Genomic DNA, 11,958 nt, shown 5'->3' on the forward strand with positions numbered 1-11,958 from the left:
GCATGGGCGTCGGGTATCACAGGCAGGAGAAGGCACGGCCTTCCCAAACTGCCAGCCTGGACTGCTCAGGCTCCGCCCCAGTACACCGAGTATAGTTGTACTGGGGCGGAGTGTTGCTGCCTGCCCCAGGCTCCGGCACCGGGAAGGCTGGAGCCACGCGCCACCCCACCTCCCCGTGATGCTGGGGGAGTGGCCGGCTTGGCTCCTGTGGGGGTGGGGCCTGGGCAGAAGGAGTGGGGCTGATTGTGGGCTGGGTGCTTGTGTCCCCCAGTCGAACCTTCACCCACCGCCCATGCCTGCGGGCATGTTCTTCGTACACCACACAGGCCTTCTGCCCCAGCTCGGCCTGCATCCCACTGCTCAATGACAAGGCTGGGAAGGGACGAGGGCTCTTACCCTCGCAGGGGCGTGGGACCGGGTCGTGAGTGCTTGCTGACCTGAATCTGCCTGATTTGGGTGTGGCTGGAAGGAGGACTTGGCCCCAACCTGAATCAAAGCCTGGTCCTCTCCTGCAGTGTAGACATGCCCTAAGAGGCAGCTGCAGGTTCCCTGGCAGAGGGTGACACGGAGGTCAGGCCCTTGGCCATATGACAGTTCAGCTGTAGGAAGGGCTGGCAGCGGCTGCTCTGATACCTACATCGGGTGCCACGCTCTTTGATCTACACGGTGTGAGAGGAGCAGCAGGTTTCCCTGAACGTTCTGGGTCAGACCCAATCCCACCCACATGCCAGTTACCTCCCAGGTGGTCTCACCATGTGCAGAAGTCTTGCCACCAGCTGGGCTCTGTCAACAGTGAGTCAGGGCTGGGAACAGTGGGCCACTTTGTGCTGGGGATTTACTTTGCTGGAGAGCATTACATCAGTGGTGCAGAGGGTTTTACAGAGGCAGCAGGTGACAAGGGGGATAGGACCTGCCGGGAGGCAGCTACATGGGCTGTTTCTCATGCATCCAGCAAAGTCTGTACCAGCTACAAAGCTGTGTAAACAGCTCCCTTCCTGCCAGCATGTCTCTGCGCTGGAGCTAAGTGGTTATTGGGCAGGGGCTGGGTGCTGCGGGTGGCCTTTGATGATCTGCTGGGCCCCTTTGCCTTTAAACTCAGACATAAATACACCCTAGCAGAGGGGCCAATAGATGCACCAGACCCCTGGGCAAGGTGTGGGGCCGTCCTGCTCTGAGCGTCCAAAAAGGGTGGGAAAGGGGCAGCCAGCCCTGAGCTCTGCCCAGACCACAGCGCCCCACCACCTCAGTCCTAAGCTCTGCCCAGACCACAGCGCCCCCCACAACATCCCTCAGCAACCTCCCCAACTCCTAAGCTATGTTCAGACCACAATGACGTCCCCCAGCCTTAAGCTCTACCCAGACCATAGCAGCCCCGCACCAGCCCTCAGCTCTGCTCAAACCACTGCACCAGCCCTCAGCTCTGCACAGTCCATGGTGCACCCTCCTCCCCCGCCCACACACACACACACACTCACACACAAGCCCTCCGCACCGCAGACCATGGATAGGTCCGTGAGCCGAGTTTTTGCAGTAGGATAGGTAAACAAAAACCCGGCTCACTTGGCTCGTTTAGCTGGCGTGTACTACTTCCTGCCGGAGCACTTACAGGCAGGCAGGGCCATGGCTGGTCTCTGCCAGGCGGTTTTGCTGCTGGCAGTGTTAGTGCATAGAGCTAGCTTTGCTGATGAAAATGTTTATAATGCCGCTCCCAGCATGTGTTGAGTCTGTGGTAGCCCCACCCGTGGGATGTGGAATGACTCAGCTACTCTACTTAACAAACCCTGAGAGGGGTTAGTCTTCTCCCGCTGTGTGGGAAGGCGGAATTACCCTGTCCCACAGAGAAGGATGAGTAGATGGGAGAGAGTCGGTTACTTGTCACACCTGGGATATGGGGCTTGCTACAGGCTAAGGGGGGTTGTCACGTCATTGGATTTTAAGGCAGATCACTGCCGCACCCACTGGTGTGTGTTTGCCCTAAATTCTGTGCAAAGTGGGCCATGTGGGATGTCAGACGAAAGCTTAGGCTCTGCTGGCTCTCTCTAGGCTCCTCATGGACAATCTGTGTGTGAAGTTATCAATAAGGGCTTTGTATTCATATTGTACATGTTTTCTTCTGGGAGGGCGGTTTTTCGATACAGCATGGACAATGGCTCTTAAGTGTCTCCAATTAACACCTGAGAAGCACACAAAGGCCCCAGGCCTAAGAAGGACACACCTAGATACTTCCTGGCTCCTTGCCTAGAAAGGAAAGAAACTGGTTTGTGAATCATGAGGAGCCAGCACCCAACGGAGGAATGGGTTTTCCCTCCCCATGGGAAGATTATAAGAGTATCGTGAGGTTGCCTCCATCCAACTGGCCACAGTATATGCCAAATATGAGTTCACTGTCACTACATTTGTGTGAGACGTGTGGGTTATTTTGGGCTCTCCCAATGGCAGTGTTGAAGTTACACGCTTTGACCTGTGACCTGAGGGGCTGCTGGCCTGGGGGTATCATTATGAAAATGAGTTTCTCTCAGGCGGGTGTATCTGAGTTCTTGTTAGGCCTCAGCATGAGTTAACTGGCTATATCCACATGTCGCTATGGGAAAGATGACAAGCCACTGACGGCCATGCAGTGTGCTGACATTCCGGGACATTCAGAAAACCTTTGACAAGGCCCTTCACCAAAGGCTCTTAAACCAAGTGAGCTGTCATGAGATGAGAGGGAAGGTTCTCTCCAGAATCATAGAATCAGAGCTGGAAGAAACCTCACGAGGTCATCAAGTCCAGCCCCCTACCCCAGGAAGAACCAATCCCAACTAAATCAACCCAGCCAGGGCTTTGCCAAGCCGAGACTTAAAAACCTCTAAGGATGAAGATTCCACCACCTCCCTAGGTAACTCATTCCAGTGTTTCACCACTCTCCCAGGCTGTGTCTAGACTGGCCAGTTTTTCCGGAAAATCAGCAGCTTTTCCGGAAAAACTTGCCAGCTGTCTACACTGGCCGCTTGAATTTCCGCAAAAGCACTGACTTCCTACTGTAAGAAATCAGCGTTTTTTGCAATGTAAGATATACCTCAATACCTTGCCCCACTTCCTTCCCACCCCTTCTGAGGCCCTGCTCCTGCTCCACGCTTTCTCCGAGGCCTCACCCTGCTCATTCCAACACCCTTTCTCCCCCAAACTCACTTTCAATGGGCTGGGGTAGGAGTTTGGGGTGCAGGCTCTGGTCTTGGGCCAAGAGGTTTGGAGTGTGGGAAGGGCTCCGGGCTTAGCCCAGGGTGGGGGATTAGAGTCCAGAAGGAGTATCAGGGTACAAGCTCTGGGAAGGAGTTTGGGCACAAGGAGTCTCACATCTGGGGCAGGAAGTTGGCTACAGGAGGGGATTTGGGACTGGGACAGGGGTTCAGGAAGCAGGCTCTGGCTGGACATTGTTTAACAGAGACAGCTTCCAGGTGGTGCAGCAGTGGAGTTAAGGTGGCTTACTCCTGCCCTGGCCTTGCATCACTCCTCAAAGCAGCTGGCCTGTACAGCAAGGGCTCCATGGCCATGGCACCATGTGCTGCCCCACATCTACAGGCACTGAGCCCACAGTTCCTACTGGCCATGATTCCCCAATACTAATCAATTAGAGCTGTAGGAGTGGTGTCTGCACACAAGGGCACCATCTGGAGACCCCCTGCTCTTCCTTTCTCAGAAGCTTCAGGCAAATGCCAGCCACTTCCAGGAGCAATAATTACCAAAGGGATAATTACTCCAGACATGACAGGCTAGACATTTGAGAATTAAATGTAAGCATAAGAGAAATGAAAATTATGAAATGCACAGACCAGTCAAAACCCAAAACTAACCCACTTTATCCCTCTAGGAAATAAGGGATCTTTTGGAAAAGGCTTTATTTTCCGCAAGATCAGCATCGAGACTGGAGCTTTTTTCCGACAAAGCTCCATGCGGAAAAAAAAGCAGCAGCCATTTTTATGCTAATGAAGTGGGGGAGATTGAAATTCCCGCTTCATTAACAATTGCGATATGTCTAATTTACGAAAAAGGAATGTAGTCTAGACGTAGCCACAGTGTATGAGAGTGACAGAGATTTGCATTGCCAAGCTCCCGCCATCCCCTTCTCTCTGTGTGGAGATCAGTACAGAAGGGGGTGGCACCTTGATACCAGCAGCCACCTCTTCTCCCTCCCGCACCCTGCACAGCAAGCAGGCGCCTCCTGGGGAGCAGCTTTAAGGCAGAGGGCAGGAGCAGCAGCACAGAGGGCGGAGGGGAAAGCGAAGTGCCCGCGCTTAACAGGTTCCTGGTGAAACAGAATAGAACAGCCGTCAGAAGCTCCAAGCTCTGCCAGTAGATCCCGATCTACCAGCTGGTGCCCCCTGCTCTAAGAGCGGCTACAAAACACCATTTCGAAACAGTAACTCCCCAAATACCCAGTTCCAAGTGAGCTCACTCCGAGGAAACTGCAGATTTCAGGAAAAGGGGCTGGGTCAGCGGGACTGCTCAATAGTTCAGAATAAGGGGGCGGGGGCGTTGCACTAACCCCCAGTGAGGGCCAGGCGCTGGCTGCAGGACCACGCCCTGTTGGAGAGGCAGGTCTGCCCTGGGGCGCTACTGACGGTGTCCCTGCAGCCCCTCCCCTGCAGCGCACCCCGCTCCCCTGCAGCCCCTCCCCTGCAGCGCGCCCCCGCTCCCCTGCAGCCCCTCCCCTGCAGCGCGCCCCGCTCCCCTGCAGCCCCTCCCCTGCAGCGCGCCCCGCTCCCCTGCAGCCCCTCCCCTGCAGCGCGCCCCGCTCCCCTGCAGCCCCTCCCCTGCAGTGCGCCCCCGCTCCCCTGCAGCCCCTCCCCTGCAGCGCGCCCCGCTCCCCTGCAGCCCCTCCCCTGCAGCGCACCCCCGCTCCCCTGCAGCCCCTCCCCTGCAGCGCGCCCCGCTCCCCTGCAGCCCCTCCCCTGCAGCGCGCCCCGCTCCCCTGCAGCCCCTCCCCTGCAGCGCGCCCCCGCTCCCCTGCAGCCCCTCCCCTGCAGCGCGCCCCGCTCCCCTGCAGCCCCTCCCCTGCAGCGCGCCCCGCTCCCCTGCAGCCCCTCCCCTGCAGCGCGCCCCGCTCCCCTGCAGCCCCTCCCCTGCAGCGCGCCCCGCTCCCCTGCAGCCCCTCCCCTGCAGCGCGCCCCCGCTCCCCTGCAGCCCCTCCCCTGCAGCGCGCCCCGCTCCCCTGCAGCCCCTCCCCTGCAGCGCGCCCCGCTCCCCTGCAGCCCCTCCCCTGCAGCGCGCCCGGCTCCCCTGCAGCCCCTCCCCTGCAGCGCGCCCCGCTCCCCTGCAGCCCCTCCCCTGCAGCGCGCCCCCGCCCCCCTGCAGCCCCTCCCCTGCAGCGCGCCCCCGCCCCCCTGCAGCCCCTCCCCTGCAGCGCGCCCCGCTCCCCTGCAGCCCCTCCCCTGCAGCGCGCCCCGCTCCCCTGCAGCCCCTCCCCTGCAGCGCGCCCCGCTCCCCTGCAGCCCCTCCCCTGCAGCGCGCCCCGCTCCCCTGCAGCCCCTCCCCTGCAGCGCGCCCCGCTCCCCTGCAGCCCCTCCCCTGCAGCCCCTCCCCTGCAGCGCGCCCCCGCCCCCCTGCAGCCCCTCCCCTGCAGCGCGCCCCGCTCCCCTGCAGCCCCTCCCCTGCAGCGCGCCCCCGCCCCCTGCAGCCCCTCCCCTGCAGCGCGCCCCCGCCCCCCTGCAGCCCCTCCCCTGCAGCGCGCCCCGCTCCCCTGCAGCCCCTCCCCTGCAGCGCGCCCCCGCCCCCCTGCAGCCCCTCCCCTGCAGCGCGCCCCCGCTCCCCTGCAGCCCCTCCCCTGCAGCGCGCCCCCGCCCCCCTGCACGGCGGGAAGGGGAGTCGCCCCAGGCCGCGGGGGGGGCTCCAAGGTCTTTTGGCGCCCGGGGTGGGGCGGGAAAATGGGGTTGGAACGACCCGCCTCCCAATAGGGGGTGAGCAAGTGCGGGAGGGGGGAGGAGGGGCTCGTCTCCAATGAGAGACCAGGCCCCTCTCCCAGGCGGTGCCACGTGGCCCCCGGGCCAATGAGAGTGGAGACGCGCCGGTGACGGATGGCGCGCTCCGCCTCCCCCCTGCCAATGAGCGGCGCGAGACGGCACACGCGGCATTGCCTCCTTTCCCGTCGTGCATTGCGGCGAGCGGCTGCAGGGCCGCCGCGAGCGACTCCATCCGGGTCCTGGGCGCCGCTCCGGATCAGCCTGCCGCAGGGAGGGGGCTGCGGCAGGGCCGCCATTGCTCGCAGGGCGAGTCCAGGTAGAGGCTCTGGGGCGGCGGGGCCTGGGGGGCGGCCAGGCGCGCCGCGGGGGAAGGGGCGCGGGGGCCGAGGGGAGGCGCTGGCTGAAGGCCGGGCCGGCGGCCCCCTGCTCGGGCGAAGCGACCACTGCGCCATGTTCCCTTCTGGCGGCCGCGTGCGTGGGGCGGGCTGAGCCTGGCCCGGGGCCGCAGGGCCGTGCTCCGCCCGGGGGGGGGCTCTCACCGGCCTGCTCGCTCACGCTTTTAAGCATTTCAGGTATTTTTTTTCCTCAGCTCCCCCCGTCAGACTAACGTGAAGCCCCGGAAGTGCCGCCCTCGGGCGCTGCTGATTGGCTATGTAACTTCCGTTCCCGTGAGTGATAGGCTGCGGGTGCTGTTAGCGGCCGCGCACGTCACTTCCGCTATCAAGTTTGCAGGTAGGGGAGACCTTGGCAGGGAGGGGGAGGCGCTATTTCCCCGTCTTCCTCCGAACCCTCCGGGCCGCGGCCCCCCCGATTTCTTGGGGGTCGGGCGGGAGCGATCGGTGGCTTCGGCCGCCCCCCCGCGCTGGGCTCCCGGCCCTTCTCGGGCGGACCCGCGGCCCTGGCTCCTAATGGCGCGGGGAGGCAGGCGGGCCCAGCCCCCTGTTCTGCGGGCAGCGCCGGGAAGCCCGGGGTCCCCAGTGCCCTTGGCCGCGGGCGCTAACGGCGGGAGGATGCTGCGGCTGGGCTCGGCGGGGGGAAGGGCGGTTCGTAGCCCCAGGGGGAGGGGACGCGAATACCTTCCGTGAGGTCACCCAGACCCCGCGGAGCTCCGTCCCCTGCGAGCAAGTAGCAGCCGCTCATGCGCTTTTCCTCTTGCTTAGGCTTCAACAGTTCTGAACAAAGACGTTTTGAGGCTTTGAAACTGCTGGTAAGACCTGCAGGTATTGACAACTGTGACTTGGATTTAAAACAGACCTGGTGGAGTAAGTAAAGGCTCCTTGAAGCAAAAGTTTATGCTTTCATAAGGACTAACATGGTTATGCGTCTTGTACTTGGGCCTTATTGTGTTGTATATTTAAGCGGTAGTGTTTTGAAATGTGTCTATGATGTAGCAGTAGCTTTAATGCAATTTTAATGAAGTTTTAGATTGGAAATAGTTATCAATTGCATTGTGTATTGCTGCTGTATAGTTATCAGTTTTTTATCATGAAATCTACTGTTTATAGGCTGCTGTAACTTTCATAAAAGGAACATTTGGATTACATTCAACTGTAGAGAGCTGCCAATGTAAATCTGATTTGTTGAGGACTAAGCGTTAACCGATAACAATGACAAGTATAAGTCAATTATAAGACTTATGAAATAGACCTTCAGGCAAGGTGCCTTGCCTGCTGTGCTGCTGCATGCCATTAAAAGCAGCCAATTGTGGAAACCATCTGTATCTCTTTGCCTAGGAGAGAAGTGTGTGTGTGGGGGGGGGGGGCCTTTGTGCTCTGCTCGTGACCCACCTCTTGCAGCTCCTATTGGCGGGAAATTGCAACTCCTATTGGCTGGAAATTGGCCAATGGGAGCTGCCTGGCTGTGCTTGGGGTGCAGGAAGCACATGAAGGGCCCTCAGGGAGCATGGTGCATAAAGTGGTACATAGCCCCAGCAGTCAGCTGCTTTGAGTGGTATTGCAGGGCTGTGGCAGGGAGAGGGCCTGCCCAAGGGTCCTGCTAGGCTTCTGGCCAGGAGCTGCCTTGGATAAGCACCTCTTAGCCAGAGCCTGTACCAGGTACCCCACCACCTCTCCCAACTTCCTGCCCCAGGTCACAGCCCAAACCCTTGCACCATCTCCTATCCCCCTACCCAGGTCACAATCCCCCCCCCTTTTTTTTTAAAATAATCCAAACTCCCTCTCAGATTTCACCCCATCCTGCACCCTCAAATTCTCTTCTGCACCCAACCTCCATCCCAGACTCTGCATCTCCTCCATTAATATTATGGAAGAGCATGGACCTTGACTACTTACACTTCTTGGAGTGGTCCCTCATAAAAAATTATTGCCCACCTCTAGACAAGATGATTTCCAAAGTCCTTTCAGACCTTGGGCTCTATGCCTCTTTGAAGGTAGTATGAGGGGAAAAAAGAAAGCCAAAGAAACATTAAGTTGTGTTGTTCAAAAAGGAAGTTGACTGACATTTAAATGTTATTAATATGTAGATGTTGCAGGAGCTGAGGTGATACAGGGTAACTTTCATCTAGGCTAGCAATTGTCAGTTATATTTTTAGTTTGCTAAAGACTAGAGAGCAAAACAATGTGCCAAGTATCACAGCTTGTACCTCCCTAAACTAGGACTCTCTGGTCCAGAAACATCCGTCCTCTGACATGGACCACAGATGTTCCTGGAATACAGAGCCCAGGAATAGGGAGGTCTGGCAGCGGGACAGGAGCATGTGTCTTTATAAAATTATTTAATTATTTTTTAGTTAGTACCTAAAGAATAAAACTAGTGATGAAAAATTGATTCAAATTCTATTGGGGTTTTGAAATGGCATTTGTTGAACAGAATTTTATATTTTTGAACTTCAGAAATATTTAATGATTTCATTTGTATTGAACTTCTAATACTTTCACTTCTACTGTAAAGAATCTTAAAAACCCCAGTGTTTAGTAACTAGACTTCACTTTTACAGACCTCCTAGTAAATGGTTCCTATAGTCAGATTTGGCTTGATCCATTAGTCATAACTTCTCGTACATGGATGGCTTTATTAATTTTGGTGTAGGCTCATTAAGGTATAGTTTCCCTTGAAAGCCCTTCAGGAAATTTTGTTACTTCAAGTTCTCAGTTATTGAGATCTGATTACAATAAGTAGTACAGGAAGGGTGGTTAGTGATTGACCATTTAAAAGTCATGGTGAAGGGGGTCTTGCAAATTATTACTGAAAATTGATCAAGTTTGCTACAGGTTGTTCCTAAACTGTTTTATCATGCTATTCTAAGCCCTTATCTTGAAACATTAGTTAGAATACCTATTAAAGGGAGTTTCTAAGTTATTTGCTACTTACCTTTATGGTATTTTGATTTATAATGTGTTAAACAGCACTTTTGCATTGAATGTTAGCCTGTTATCTAAAAACTTAGATTTATCGATATGAAGAGCATACAAATTAAAAGGTTGCATAGGCTACTTGAAAAGACTAAAATGTAATTATCCTGCATGTGAAGATTGGAGAGGGTGAGTACTTCCGTGACTTAAAAGGATCATTTCTGCTGCTCTCATTTTAATATCCATTTGATAAATGCCTTTTAAGTTTCTCTTAAATGTTAACTGTTAGTTGGAAGATCCCTTTGTATATGAAATAACTTAGAAAATTTACAAGAGATCTTCTAGAAGCTGTGAAGATCAATAGAAAAGTTAAATTTTTTTATGAATTGCTGCACCTTGATCTGAAATCTATGAAAGTGAAGCACCTTTGTGAATCCCACTTAAATCTTATGGCTTGTTAAACCTCTAATTATTCAGTTGATAATATACGGACACCAGAAATTAACAGAGGGGGGTAAAATACATGACACTCATGCTCAGTTAACAGGAACAAATAAACAGGTTTTTTGTGTGTGTTAGACCAACATAAGGGAATTAAATAGGAAAACATAAGGATGCATATAGATATCTTGTTACAGTGACTTAAAAGAATGACCGTTTAATTTTGATGCAGGTATAAGTTTTAACTCATGGATGTGTCTTTATTAAATTTATCTCTTAAGCCATCCTCTGAAAAGTACATCAAGTAGGGGATTAAATATCAGAACTAACTGATATTTGATATGATGAAGTGAACTATTCCCCATCAAGGGATTATATAATATAAACAGATACATAATAAAACGGACATTTCAGGGGGAATAAATAATTGCCACTTTAAATGTCCTGTGAAAAACAGTTCAGAATGCTGTACTTCTTTAGCTGTCTTAAAAAAAGGAAATGGCAAACTTCTGTTCAGTGGAAATCTGTGGCAGTTGACTCTAAAAGATGGTGAAATCACCCGACAGTGGTTTATGTAAAAATTGGGCAACAGTTTGGAGTGGTCATGGTTAGAAAAAACAATGCTCTGTTCTAGCATGTCTGACATAACTGGAAAAAGTACAGAACAAACATCAGCACTGTATGTTCAATCTGATATCTAATTGGTTCTCTTTACTATATACATAACTTCTTAGTTTAGGGTTTTGGAGTAGCTGGTGATTTTGATACAGGAGAAAAAACTAGATAGCCTCTAGGCCCTTCATATCTGTAAAACTGTCTCAGTTTTTGGAAGTGGGTAAAAATTTTCATCCACTTTACAAATAATAAAATGAAGTACAGATTAAATAAGTTACACAAGTTACTATCAAATCTATTTTAGGAGTAGGCAAAACAGATACTTTCTTCAGACCTTTATTATATCGACTTTCAGTAAACTAATCAAATATTTGAGCATCAAGATATTGGGAAACTTTCTGACCACCTCACGTGTACATGAAGTTAATAAAGATATTTAGGTTAATGTATTTTATCTGAAGAGATTTGATCTTAACGGGTGGCAGCATGTATTGATATCTGGCCAATAGATTGTTTACTAATCTAGAAGTAACACATAGAAGCTAGTAACTTCTTAAAGTTTTGTCCCACTAGTACAGTAGAATCTTATTTGGCAATTTTCTATCCAATTAATAGTGTGAACATTTCACTTATACCGTTTGCTAGCTATTCATATTGAGACGCTTGATCTCTCATTCATACACACAACGTTAAAAAACTAGTGTTACAGAGGCAAGTAATTAGGGTAGAAAACTCAATATTGTACCTCATGCATATTACAAGCTTTAAAAGCATTTTCTGTGGGACCTCACCTTGTTTAGTGTTGGGGACAGAATTTGTTGGACAGTGGGCAACAGTGACTTATTTTCTTGTGGTAAATCCTTTATCTCCAAACATGTCTAGCACTACTAGCAGTTACCTCTCTGTTCTTACATGCAACTCAAAATTAGATATTCCTGTTTCCTTCTAATTTCAGTGAATGATTGCAATGTAAAAGGCTTTTGTATAGTAATTTTGAACCGGTGTGGGGTGATTTAATCATTGATTGCAAATTATTTGAAAACTTGTTCCAATGAAACTTTAGCATATGAATTTTAAAGAGCCACTAGTTTAAGGGTGTTCTGAATTTTACAAAATTACTACAGGAGAAGAGTGAAAATTAATGCTTATCGGACAGTTGACAGGATGGTTGACTAGTCACCCCCCCCCCCCCCCCCCCGCTACCTCTATCAGAGGCACAAGGGGGTGGGGAGACACAAGAGGGGAGTACTTAAAGCGGCAGCACTACACAGAACCCAGGATCAGCTGGGGGCTCCCCAGGTGACCTTCAGCTCTGTGTGGCATTTCAAAGCAGCAGTGCCACTTGGAGCCCGGAATTAGCTGAGACTCCCCAGCTGACTACGGGTTCCATGCAGTGTGTCAGCTTTGAAATGCACAAGAGCCCGTTGGGGCTCTTGTGCGTTTCAGAGCGGAAGCACCTGTGTGGAGCCCAGAGTCAGTGGGACTTTCCACTGGCCCTAGGTTCTACGTGTGCTCCTGGGGCTCTTGTACATTTCTAAGGTGGAACGTGGAAGTGCCTATTGACTAGTCGAGTAGTTGATGGAAATTCTATTGACGACTCAATTAGCAAATTAATTGCTACTTAACATCCCTGACTCCTACAAAGACTGCTC

The 11,958-nt window shown here is 52.8% G+C and overlaps 1 long non-coding RNA gene across 2 annotated transcripts; it reads left to right on the forward strand.

Moving 5' to 3' along the window:
- The first annotated feature begins 6,033 nt into the window (after positions 1-6,033).
- Positions 6,034-11,504, forward strand: LOC142830989 (uncharacterized). 2 transcript variants are annotated; one of them, XR_012906572.2, is made up of 3 exons: positions 6,088-6,255; positions 6,529-6,671; positions 7,100-11,504. It is a non-coding gene; the product is annotated as an uncharacterized LOC142830989 (long non-coding RNA). The 2 variants fall into 2 exon arrangements; XR_016350400.1 differs by having other exon boundaries at positions 6,034-6,255; positions 6,529-11,504.
- Positions 11,505-11,958: the final 454 nt, after the last annotated feature.

Source organism: Pelodiscus sinensis, chromosome 11 (genome assembly GCF_052426305.1).
Source record: "Pelodiscus sinensis isolate ZL-2025 chromosome 11, ASM5242630v1, whole genome shotgun sequence".
NCBI lineage: Eukaryota > Metazoa > Chordata > Testudines > Trionychidae > Pelodiscus > Pelodiscus sinensis.